This window comes from Dryobates pubescens, chromosome 23 (genome assembly GCF_014839835.1).
Source record: "Dryobates pubescens isolate bDryPub1 chromosome 23, bDryPub1.pri, whole genome shotgun sequence".
Taxonomy (NCBI): domain Eukaryota; kingdom Metazoa; phylum Chordata; class Aves; order Piciformes; family Picidae; genus Dryobates; species Dryobates pubescens.
Window position 1 is genome coordinate 18,133,686 of NC_071634.1, and position 10,777 is coordinate 18,144,462.

Genomic DNA, 10,777 nt, shown 5'->3' on the forward strand with positions numbered 1-10,777 from the left:
CAGTGATGCTTTAGACTAATCCTTGTAGTGCTGAACGAGGTGAGAAGTAGGCAGACCGATGAAAAGCATTGCAGAAGTCAGTAGCAAACGTCACTTGAGATTTAGATCCCTGTCAGACGCTGTCATTGCTGCTCACCCTAAGCGCCCTGCTCCGAAGCGTTTGCAGTACAACCACGGCCGCTCGGCAACGTCTGCGGGGGCTCCTCAGGGACCGGATCTGAGGCTCCCACCGCTGCGCTCAGGCTGAGCCTCAGGAGCGCCAGTAGAGGGCAGAGGCTTCCAATACACGGGGAAGATTTCCCTGCTGCTGGGAGCATGGAGCTGTTCTTTCTGGCAGCAGGGATTTTCATCGTGCCACAGCCTCTGCTGAGAGGCTATTTCTCCTTTCTTGCCCACAGTCCAAGTGTTCTGGCCTTTGCTGCACCATGCAGTCTGTTATGCTCACCACTCCCGAGGTATCATTCCCTCTGCTTCAAGCAAACCAGCCCCGGAGGGGAACCACGACAAAGCACAGAACCCGCAGCAGCGAAGTGAAAGAAGCCAAGGCTGGGAAGGGAGTGCCACGGCAGGGGGTAGCGTTACTGCTGTCGTTCGCAGCCAGTGGATTGGCGATCAGTATTCTGTGGCACAGCTTTAAGGACAGTTTGCCAGCTCTTAGCTGCTGGCCAGGTGCAGGTGGCACAGGGCCGTGGGCAGCTCCTGGGTGGCACGGCAGCAGACCTTAGTACCCAGCTTCTGTAGCTGCTGGTCACCAGGGTGAAATAAATGGGTGAAGTCTAAGCAACAGAGGGAGACAAAAGCATCTTCCAGAAAACAGGAGCTGAATTTTGAAGCGAGGCAATAGTTAATTCCCAAGGTTCTGATACCTATGAAACGCTGTTTGACTCTGGAACAGAACAGGAGCTGTCACTCCAGTGGGGACTGAATTTTCCAATGAACATCTCCTTAACTCGTGCTTTCAGCTAGCAGCTTGCCAAAAACACTGCATTTCAGATAAGGGGATAAAGCTGTTTCCCTAACTTTTGGGTTGCAGTTAAGTGAATTAGGTCGATGCTTTCTATTCAGAAAGAGACACCAGGTGCACCTTCAGGACCGAAGCTTTCAAAAAGCTGTAGCAAACTAGTTACGTTCCATCAGCTAATGTCTTAATCTCACCTGAACCTGAGTCAACAGGGAACAGATGAAAACAGAGCAATTGCGTTGTGCATGGCAGCGTTCCGAGGGTTTCATGCAGAGACTTTGAATGCAGCTAAACATGCCATGATTAGGAAAAGTCTTCATCTTTAGGGTTATTTTTTTTCTGTAATGATTTTTCACTGAGGGTGGCATTTATAGGGTAATTTTGAAGTTCAGCAGGAAAAAGGGGGATTGATCATAAGTGGTTTTGCTCCACTTACTCATGGTGAAACTTATTATTCTTTGTCCTATTAATTTATCTTTTTTTGAGATCTCAATCTAAAACGCTTCATGTGAGGCATGATTCCAGTCACTGTGATTAGAGGTTCTTTGGATTGCTGAGCAAAGTGGAATTGTGGACAAGACACAGCTCTGGTGTGAGCGAGCCCATGTTAAAGCTTTAGAGCACAGTGCCTTCTAATGGAGAACAAGTGGGAACAGCACTGGAGGGGGGTGGTGGTACTGATAAAATGAGAAGAGCAAACGTGAACATGAGGAAAAGAGGGGCTGCTCTTCAAAGTGCAGGTAAAAACATGAGCCCAGAACACCAGTATGTAGCAAGAAGGGAGCTGTGTAGCACCCCTCTTTCTTGCTGAGTAGCAGAGCAAACCTGGCAAACCATACAGAAAGATCAATGCAGAGATGCAAATGATGGATTTAATACCAAGGAGGGCCAAAAAGCGTGGGGGAGGAGGATTTTGAATTAAGAATTAGCCAAAATAGTCATGAATGCAAATAAGATATTTTCTGCTATTGCTTGATTCTTCCTGGGTTTAGAGCCAAAGCTCCACCTAGAGATTAGAATAAGTCTTTGGTCATCAGATCTGAGGTTTTGGAGCAGCCTTCTCAGTGGCATTAGGGCAGAATACTGCCCTGTCCTCAGGATGGGGCTCATTAAATCCTAAGTACTGCTGGATGTGAGCAGGGGTGGCATAAGGAGCCGAAGAGCTGTCTTCATGTCACTGTTTCATACACAAAGCCCCCACAAAGGTGTGCTCCTCAAGAGTCTTCTTGCACCTCTGTAGTCCAGGAATAAAGCTGTTTGAGGATGATGTGCGCTGGCAGCGGAGATAGTGATAATCTGCCTTCCTCTCGAGGGTGAAGCAAGAAGATGCATTCATTTGATGGCAGATATCAAGAGTCATGGAAATTACAGATTAAAAATCATTTCTGTGGGAAGCAGATTTTACATCTCTCCTGTTTTGAAAGGGTGTCACCTTAATGCACCATCATCTAAATGCATCATGGGAGCAAAGGATGCGAGAGAGGCTGTGCACCAACAGTGACCTACATCCCGGGGCGCACCAAAGCCACAGCCACGTCAGACAGCATCTTCAGATTGGCCATTTAACTGTCAGCCACATGATTTGTTGCTGGCTGCAGTAAGGACTAAAAAGCCATTTCCATGAAAATACCATGCATTAGACACACATACAGGGAAAAAAGCAAAGCAGATTTGCACCATGGAAGTTTGTACTCAGATTGTAACTGGAAAATGGAGAAGTCCCACTCACACCACCCATTCTCTGATTGCAAGCTGTTTGGTACGAATGTCTCTCTCCTTCTCCATTCCTGTGGAGGAAAGAAAGTGCAGCTATGAAACAGGTTCAAAACAGGTGCCACATGAAAGAAGCACGATGTCCCAGCTGCCTGTGGACTGTGAACTCAGGCACAGCCTGTGAACCAACCCTGGCCCCTGAAAAACAGAAACTGTTTTTTAATCTGGGTCTTATCAGTCTTTAAGCTATTTGAAGTGCCTCTTGCTGACCCTCCTCCACCACATCCGCATAAATCCTGTGAACAGTGGCTTTCAGGTGTGCCTCTCCAGCACTGCCCCTTTGACTGCTTCCTCTTCATGCTTCTCTTCTTGCCTTGGGCTGAGCTGTGCTGTGCTGTGCAGGGAGAGGGAATTGGCAGCATGGAAGTACATCTGCTGAGGAGGTGGGCACTGACGTTCTGATGGGCTATGACATCACCCCTGATGTGCAATCACTGCTACTTTTTCACAGAAAACCTGCTCCATGTGCAGCCGTGGTAGGGAACAGCTGTCGGTGTGTGGGCAGGCACTGAAGGGTTAGGACAGGTAACCATTAAGCGCTTCAATACAATAGCACAGACAACTATTATAGTGAAGATCTTCACAGGACAACTTGTAGACCTTTGAGACTTATAGACTACTCATTGTACTTCGGGTGAGAAGGGTCTGTGTTGTTTCTGTTACTGCTGGTCATGCAGTATTGGCTGTGCCATGGAGTGAACAGGTGTATTGTATTTGGGTGGCACGGCTTGTCCTCCGTTACTGGATGAACTGGATGTTTCTGAATGCAGGGGATGGAACTCATGGCAGACAAAAACAAACCCCAAAACCCAAAAGCAAACCCAAGCTGCAGTAGTTAGCAAACCCAGTATTTATCAGCTCTTGCATTTTCCCATGGAATGGGTCTGGTGTTCTGAATGGTGGTTCAGCCCTGGAGAAAACCCTTTCATTGCAGGTGATTAGGTCAGAGGTGATCTTCATTTCAGTTCTCTGCATCTAAAGGCTAGGAGCTGCTCTGTTTCTTCACTAGTAATTCTTTAACAGCCTGAGAGACAGGCAGCAACGTTTCAGTGCCCCTGCCATACACAGCCTTGTCAGACACAGATAAATGTAAATTGTAGCCTGTTCTATGAGGCTAAAATTGCCCTCAAGTACAGCCCTCTAAGCCTTTATTCCCCTCTCAAATTGAGATCCCTAAAGCATATGAATGGAATGAGATTGCTGAAGTGACAAAACCACTGTTCCTAACGGCCTTTATGTTTACTTAACAGTCTGAAAATCTTGCTCATCATCCCCACAGGTGAACAGGAGGAGTGCTCCTGTGAGGACAGGATGAGTGAGGCTGAGGATGCAATGAATTAGAGGAGTGTGTGAGGCACCATCAGTGGCTCTTCAGTGTAATGATCAGCCAGCCCCGATGCTTTTTTCAGTGTACAACAGTTGCTGCCTGCTTTGCTGCAGATGATTCTCTTCTGCAGCTGCTGGATGGGGAAGGAAGGGAGTGCTGATGAACAGATGTCCACCTTGGAAGCTGTTTCTTAGAGGCCTGCAGGACCTCACTACTCCATGCACCACATATTTTTATTTCTGGGTGTACTTTCAACATTTGCATGGACACAGTTTTGATTTTAGCCCTTCCTGAAATGATTCAGAGACTTTAAGTCCTACTTGGATCCCATCACTTTGTGGGAAACTCAGATTTTTTTTCATTGTCTTGTTACTTGTTCAGTTACTGATGACTGAAAAGAGCTTTCATTCCGTGTGTGTTCTAGTGTGCTACCATGCAGCATAAGGAAACTCTGGATCTAATCTGCTAATGATCAGATCCACCTAAATGCCACCCTGTAGGCTTGTATTTATCAATTAAAAAGCTCAAATACATTAATTTATCTATTGTGTAGCAGTATAGGTACGTGGAAAGGCAAACAAAGCAGGATCAGAGATGCTGAATGGAATAGGAGCTTCATTTATATAACCTAGGATGAATATACTGCATTTCAAAGCAATAATTCCTGTCAGGCAGAATCAAAGGAAGGAACTTTCCTTAAGGATATTTTACAAGTCTGAGCCTGAGACCAAAGTCTTTGACAAGGATTTAATCAGATCCTTTAGCAGGGTGGTTCTGCTATCATTACAAAAAGAGCATTTTCATAACAACAGCCATTCCCTAAATAATTTCAACAGGATGTCAGAGTCCCAGCAGCACTGCAGGGTTTCAGGAGGGAAGCGAAGCATGAAGGCAAAATGACACACACACAATGTGAAGTTTTATTTTGGAGATTTGATATTTATCTCAACTGCACAACGGAGCACCAGTGGATGCTCTGGTTTGGGCATCTCCTTTCTTCAGTTATGTCATTAGTTAGTTTGATCTACCAAAGCAAGTTTCTTCTCAGACGAGAGGAAATGGGGGAAATGCAGCAAACCCCTCAAACAGTTAATGAAAAATTTGTGACTAAAAGGAATTGGTTTTTCGGTAAGAAACATAGATGGGAAAATTCCCATCTGTTTTACCAAGAAGTGCTGAAACTTGTCCTTTGAGCTAATTACGACTCTGACAGAGTTGGGAAACAACTTATCAAATACTTTTCTTCTCCATTTCAAGAGATTAATCATCTTTAGGATGCAGTTTCCCCCCTCCATGGCACAGGAGGGAGACAGTGGCAGTGATTTATGTATTGACACAGGATCCAAATGCTCTTCCAGTCTACGTTGTCTTTAACAGTGCAATTTATCTGGACAGTGACAACCCCAGGACTGCAGGAAATACTAAGATAATGTGCAGTCACAATCTGCTAAGTATAAACTGCAGCAACAAAAATACTGAATAAACGTTTTTGTTTGCACAGTAAAAATTGTGCCAAATTACAACCAGCTTAAGAAAGTCATTTAGTCACTCGTTTTCTTATATGCACCCAGCAGCAGGATGCTGTGCAACCTCTGTCTGGAAGGTCTCTCATTTTGTGGTCCAACTCTCTGCATTCCTTTTTAATACTTTCTTCTCCTGACAGTGTTTCTGTGAATCGTTTGCACTGTTACCAGCACTGCTGACATTGTTCCAGTGGCAGCAAGCTCAGTTGGGTTAGTAGTGGGCTGTTAAGCATCACTGACTTTACCTGCTCCTCTTTGCTCTCTCTCTTTTCAGATGGCAGATCGTTGCTGTAGAGCTTCATGAGGTAGGGCTCTTATTTCACTGAGGCCAAAAGTCCTCTCATTGACTCGTGTTCTCTTTGGCTATGCAAAGAGTTAGGACTAAGCTCTGCAAAAGGAGGGAAGAAGGATAGGGAGGAAAGAATGGATAGGAGTGGATATTGGGGGGTTGCTTTTTCTAGTAAAAGGGATTAATGGAGTAAAACCTCTTGTAGGATCTCCCTAGACAGAAAGGATTTATCCACATTACACCACAAGAATGTTTTCCCCCTAGGCTTATGAATGTTCTTTCAATTTGCTTAAGAAAGGAATGGGATTTTGCTTTCCTTGCAGTAGATGCATGGAAGCTTGTGTGTGGACAGCATTGTTTTACACTCGATTTCAAAAAACATTGGAAGAGGAAGGGAGGGATTTTAGCCAGGCTTAGCAGGCACCATTCAGCCAACAACAGAAGGAGGCTGTTCAGAAGCTGAACAAGGCTGTGGCTGTCTGTCACAAGGGCACAGAATTAAGCGAGGGGCACAGGGTCCTGATTCTTCATTGCCTTTCATTTAGAGAAACCTGATATTTCTGTACTTACAGAGCAAGAGGTGTGAGTTGTTAAGGACCCTGCAGAGATACTGGGTTTGATGGGGTTAAACCCCAGAAGTTCTAACTGGCATTGCTAGTGGGCTGGACATACACAACCCAAATTAAGCTTGCACTCTAAAAACTTAGTTTAAAAAGCCTTCAGTGTGTGAGAAGGTGAAAATAATTTCCTGAAAACATGTAATGATGATAACTTACTTAAACAAAAGTAGAACCAAAACACTGGCATCTTCTTATTCCTCAAAACCTGCAGGCAAAGTGCAAGTAATATACAACCAAATAAGTAGCTGCTAACAAATTAGAAAACACTGAAACAGTAAAGCTTCACAGGGACTTCTCTGTAAAAGTTAATTGGTGCCAGAGCAGGGATTTAAAAAACCTTTTTAATAGAGTAGGTCAGAGTTTAATAGAGAGACGAGGCTTAAGCAGTCTTGTCCTTCTCCCTTCCCAGCAAGTTCTTGGATCATAATTTGAGATGCACCATCCTTGGATGTGTAGCTATGTTGGTCACACAAACCAGCAATTAATCACAAACCAATAACAGACTACGTAACACCACAGCTGCTTTGCTCGATCGTTTCTCTGTTTGTTCACTTGTCCATTTGTTGTCTGTTTGGTTCTTATCCTTCCTTCGTTTCTGGAGAAAGGAAAAACCATGCAAATATCTCTTTGTTCTTGCTTAGTGCAAACCATTGGTATAGGGAGGAGAAAAATGAATGCAACACTCCTGTCAAAGACAGAAAGTCTTTAATGCTGATACTCTCCTTTTTCAGAGCTTTCCCCAAAATGTGAGAATGTAAGCTGTGGATATGGTCTGTTGCTCAAGAAACTGTGGCACATCTCTCTTCTGCAGCTAGGCTGCTGTGTGGGCAATGCAGATGCTAATTTTAGTTGAAGATCATCCTGAGTAAAAAGTTTTGCTTGCTTGTTATTTATCAAAAGTCTCAGATTGTGGCAAACTTCTTAAATCAGGAACATGAAGGGCTTGGAATGGGGACTTGGTGACCATGTCCTTGCTGTAGACTCTTCTGTGTCCTGCACAAATAAAGCTTTTTGCCTTTAACTGGAGTTACCCAAAGTCATCCAGAAAGGTTTGTGCAGCAGAACAATTACATCCTTAATGCACACAAGTACACACAAAGCTCTTTGAGAAAACTCTGAGAAATAAAGGATTATCATAAGGTAATTTGGCAGAACAACTTGCCAGCCTTTTACACTAGCAATCTGTTCATACCAAAGGTGTAGTGCTTCCTCAAACAACTAAGACTGCCCAGCCCCTGAGCAATACACAGAGCAAACCAGCAGTGCTGCTTTCATAGACATGGCACATTTTAAACTTGCTTTTCCCTTTGGATGCCACTTGGGCTGGGCTGCTCCTCCCCTCTGTCCGGGACCCACCAGCAGCGTGCTGCATTGTCTCTGAAGGCTGGGCCCTGAATAAAGGGAAGTTAGCTCTTCAATTTGCCTGCCTTTGAGATAATTACAGAAACATCTGTGCCAGTCTGCCAGCACTGTGCTAACACGTTCTAGAGCACCACCAACCTTTATTTTTCCCTCTGAGATGTACCTCTGATTTATGATTCTTCACTGTTATGTCAGAATTAGTTCAGTAAAAGATGCCTGCTGGGTCGAGATTGCTTGTACTCTGCTTTTGTGATTTGACATAAACAGACGTTTAGGACTGAATAGCTGCCTTGCCATCACTGCAGGCTCATGCTCTACATGGAACAATCCCAACAAGGGCTGAATTACTCTTCCTTTAAGCACGCCTGCTTTCTGTTTCCTGTATTACTGACAGTCTGCTGAGGAAGAAAATTGCAGTCAAAAATCGTGGCAGTTCAGGTTGCCACAGGATAGAGAGAGCAGCCACACACAACTTTAATTATCACAGTATGTGGAAGAAAAATTTGCCCAAATTTTGCTCAAACTGAAGAGCAGTGTCTCGCACGGTGTTACTTCTGGGCTAATGCTGAAATGAGCTTTGGGAAGCAGATCAATGAATAAAGGCTTAATACAGTAGATTTATGTATGCTGGCAATATAATTATTGTCAGTTTTCTGCCTCGAGCTACTTCTTTAGCTTCTGGGAATAATGAGAGAATGTGTTCAGCCATGTGACATTTTTTCCTTTGCAGAGCCAGCCACTGTTTCCCCTGTGGTGAATCTTGCATTCTAAGGAGCCCTCACACGTTCTTCTGTGAGACTGCTGTAAAATACCATGCAGCAAAAAAGTCATTTTACAGTATTGCCACTGAAGTGGCTTTCCATATCACACAGGCTGCTGAGAAATGGAGGCCAAGGTCAGAGCCACAGACATGTGCTGCCTGGACTAAACAGGAAGTCAAAAGATGCAATGCCTCAGCTGAATAGAGAGCTGCAGAGTGGCCATGTGAGAGATGAATTTGATTCACCATGATGATGCACTGCATAGTCAATCCCTGATGAAAATTATTCATCAGAGCTGTTGTTGCTTTCTTCTCTTCCTTGCTCATTGTCCTCTCTTTACACAGTTATCCCAGAATGACCCAGGTTTGAGCAGCTGTCCTTACCTCAGATTTACAGCTGGCTCTGGGAGGTGGTGAATCCATGTGCTGTGAAGTCTATAGATGAGCAGTTGTTTAGTGTTTAACCCTTTCAGAGAAGCAAGACTGCTTTTTCTGGTTTGTAGTCTTGCTCTTGCTCAACAGATGTTTCTTGAATGTCTTTTTTTGTGTGCTTCTTTTAAATTAAACTGCAGTGAGGATTGGTTTTGTTTTGTAATTCTGTGGTGCTGTGAGAATTTACTGATCACATCTGTGGTGTTGTAATTTGAATGTGCAAAGTCATGTAGGTTAAAGGAGTTCATAGCTTCATTATGGCTTCTATGTTGTCTTCTTATAGAGACATGAACTTTGGATCAAAGTGCTCACAGAAGTGTGTTTGTAACTTCTAATGCATGTTTGCATTAGGAAGAATGTTGTTGCCTGACTGCTTTGTTAGTTTTGGTATGAAAGGGAAAGACATACATCTTCTGGGGGTTGCTGAGCAGGAGGAAGGGATGTGATCAGTAACAGCTGAGGTCAGACTAACTCGTTTCAGCTGCTGACTGGAGAATTAATGATCTTCCTGCTTCATTTGAGAGTACCTTGTGAAAAACAACGACTAAAGAACTTGGCTGCAAGAACTCTAGCTGAGAGAGTTTTGCTTTTGATTTTGTTTCTTTGTTTTGTGAAAAAGAGATTGACTTCACCTCCTTCATTTCTGCGAAGAAGTAAGTCTGGTTTTCTTCTAAGTAATTTGTGCTGCAAAGTAGGGACACCATGAAAGCATTTTGAGGTGTGGAAATGTGATCTTGAATCCTGGGGTTGTTTGGTTGGGGTTTTTTGGTGGATTTTTTGTTGTCATTTTTGTTGTTGGGGATTTTGGGTTGTTTGGGTTTTGTTGGGTGAATGTATGGGAAGTGAAAAAGTTTAGCTCAACATGAGGTGAAGGATTCCAAAGACTTATTTAAGCCTTAAGGTTATCATTCTGTAGAAAAATGTGCCCAGAGTGATGCAGTTGGTAGCCATATTGCTTTTCTGCTTTACAGAGTAAATAGCCAAAGTAGTGCTTTGGAACTTGAGGTGCAAACAGGCCATCAATGCTCAGAATAACTGTGATGGCAAGTGTGAAATGAATGTTGTGGGGTAACACCTCGCAGAAGTTCTTGGTGTGCCAGTGAGTTAATGCATCAGAGACTTGCCCAGGTTCTTAATTCTAGTTCAGGTTTTATGTGGAAAAGGAGAAGGATCTGACTGAAGGCAACACCTCTGCCTGTGTATCAGAGTGATCAGAATTGTTAACAGGATTTCTTTCTCTGGGAAAAAAAGGAGGTGTTAAACCAGGATTAGAATGTACAACATGGAGTTATTTTAAGGTATTTATGCGGTAGCTTCTAGAGCCTTTGTTAGAGATAATAAGATCAACAATAAGAGGATAAGCTTGGTTTTGTCAGCCACACAAGGTGAAGCTTGTTTCATGTGTTTTCCTGGAAAGTAGATGAATGTTTCAAGGGACTGTAAAAAAAACATTTAGGGTGGCCTCTGTAATGAGCAGTGAATATACATCAGCAGTGCTCAAGGGACATCTGACTTGCACGGACTTTAGCTTACACTGTGTGAATTCCCTCATCTCTCTGAGCTGTCTACATTGGAAAAATGGCTTTAGAATGAAAAACTATTGAAAGAACAGCAAACTTTCAAAACACTTCTCTTCTATATAAGACATATAGAAAAATTTGTATTTCAAGAAACTTGGGGAAGCTGAGAGTGGGCTGCTGTTTGGTAGCGTTTGGGAAGTTAAGTCTGGT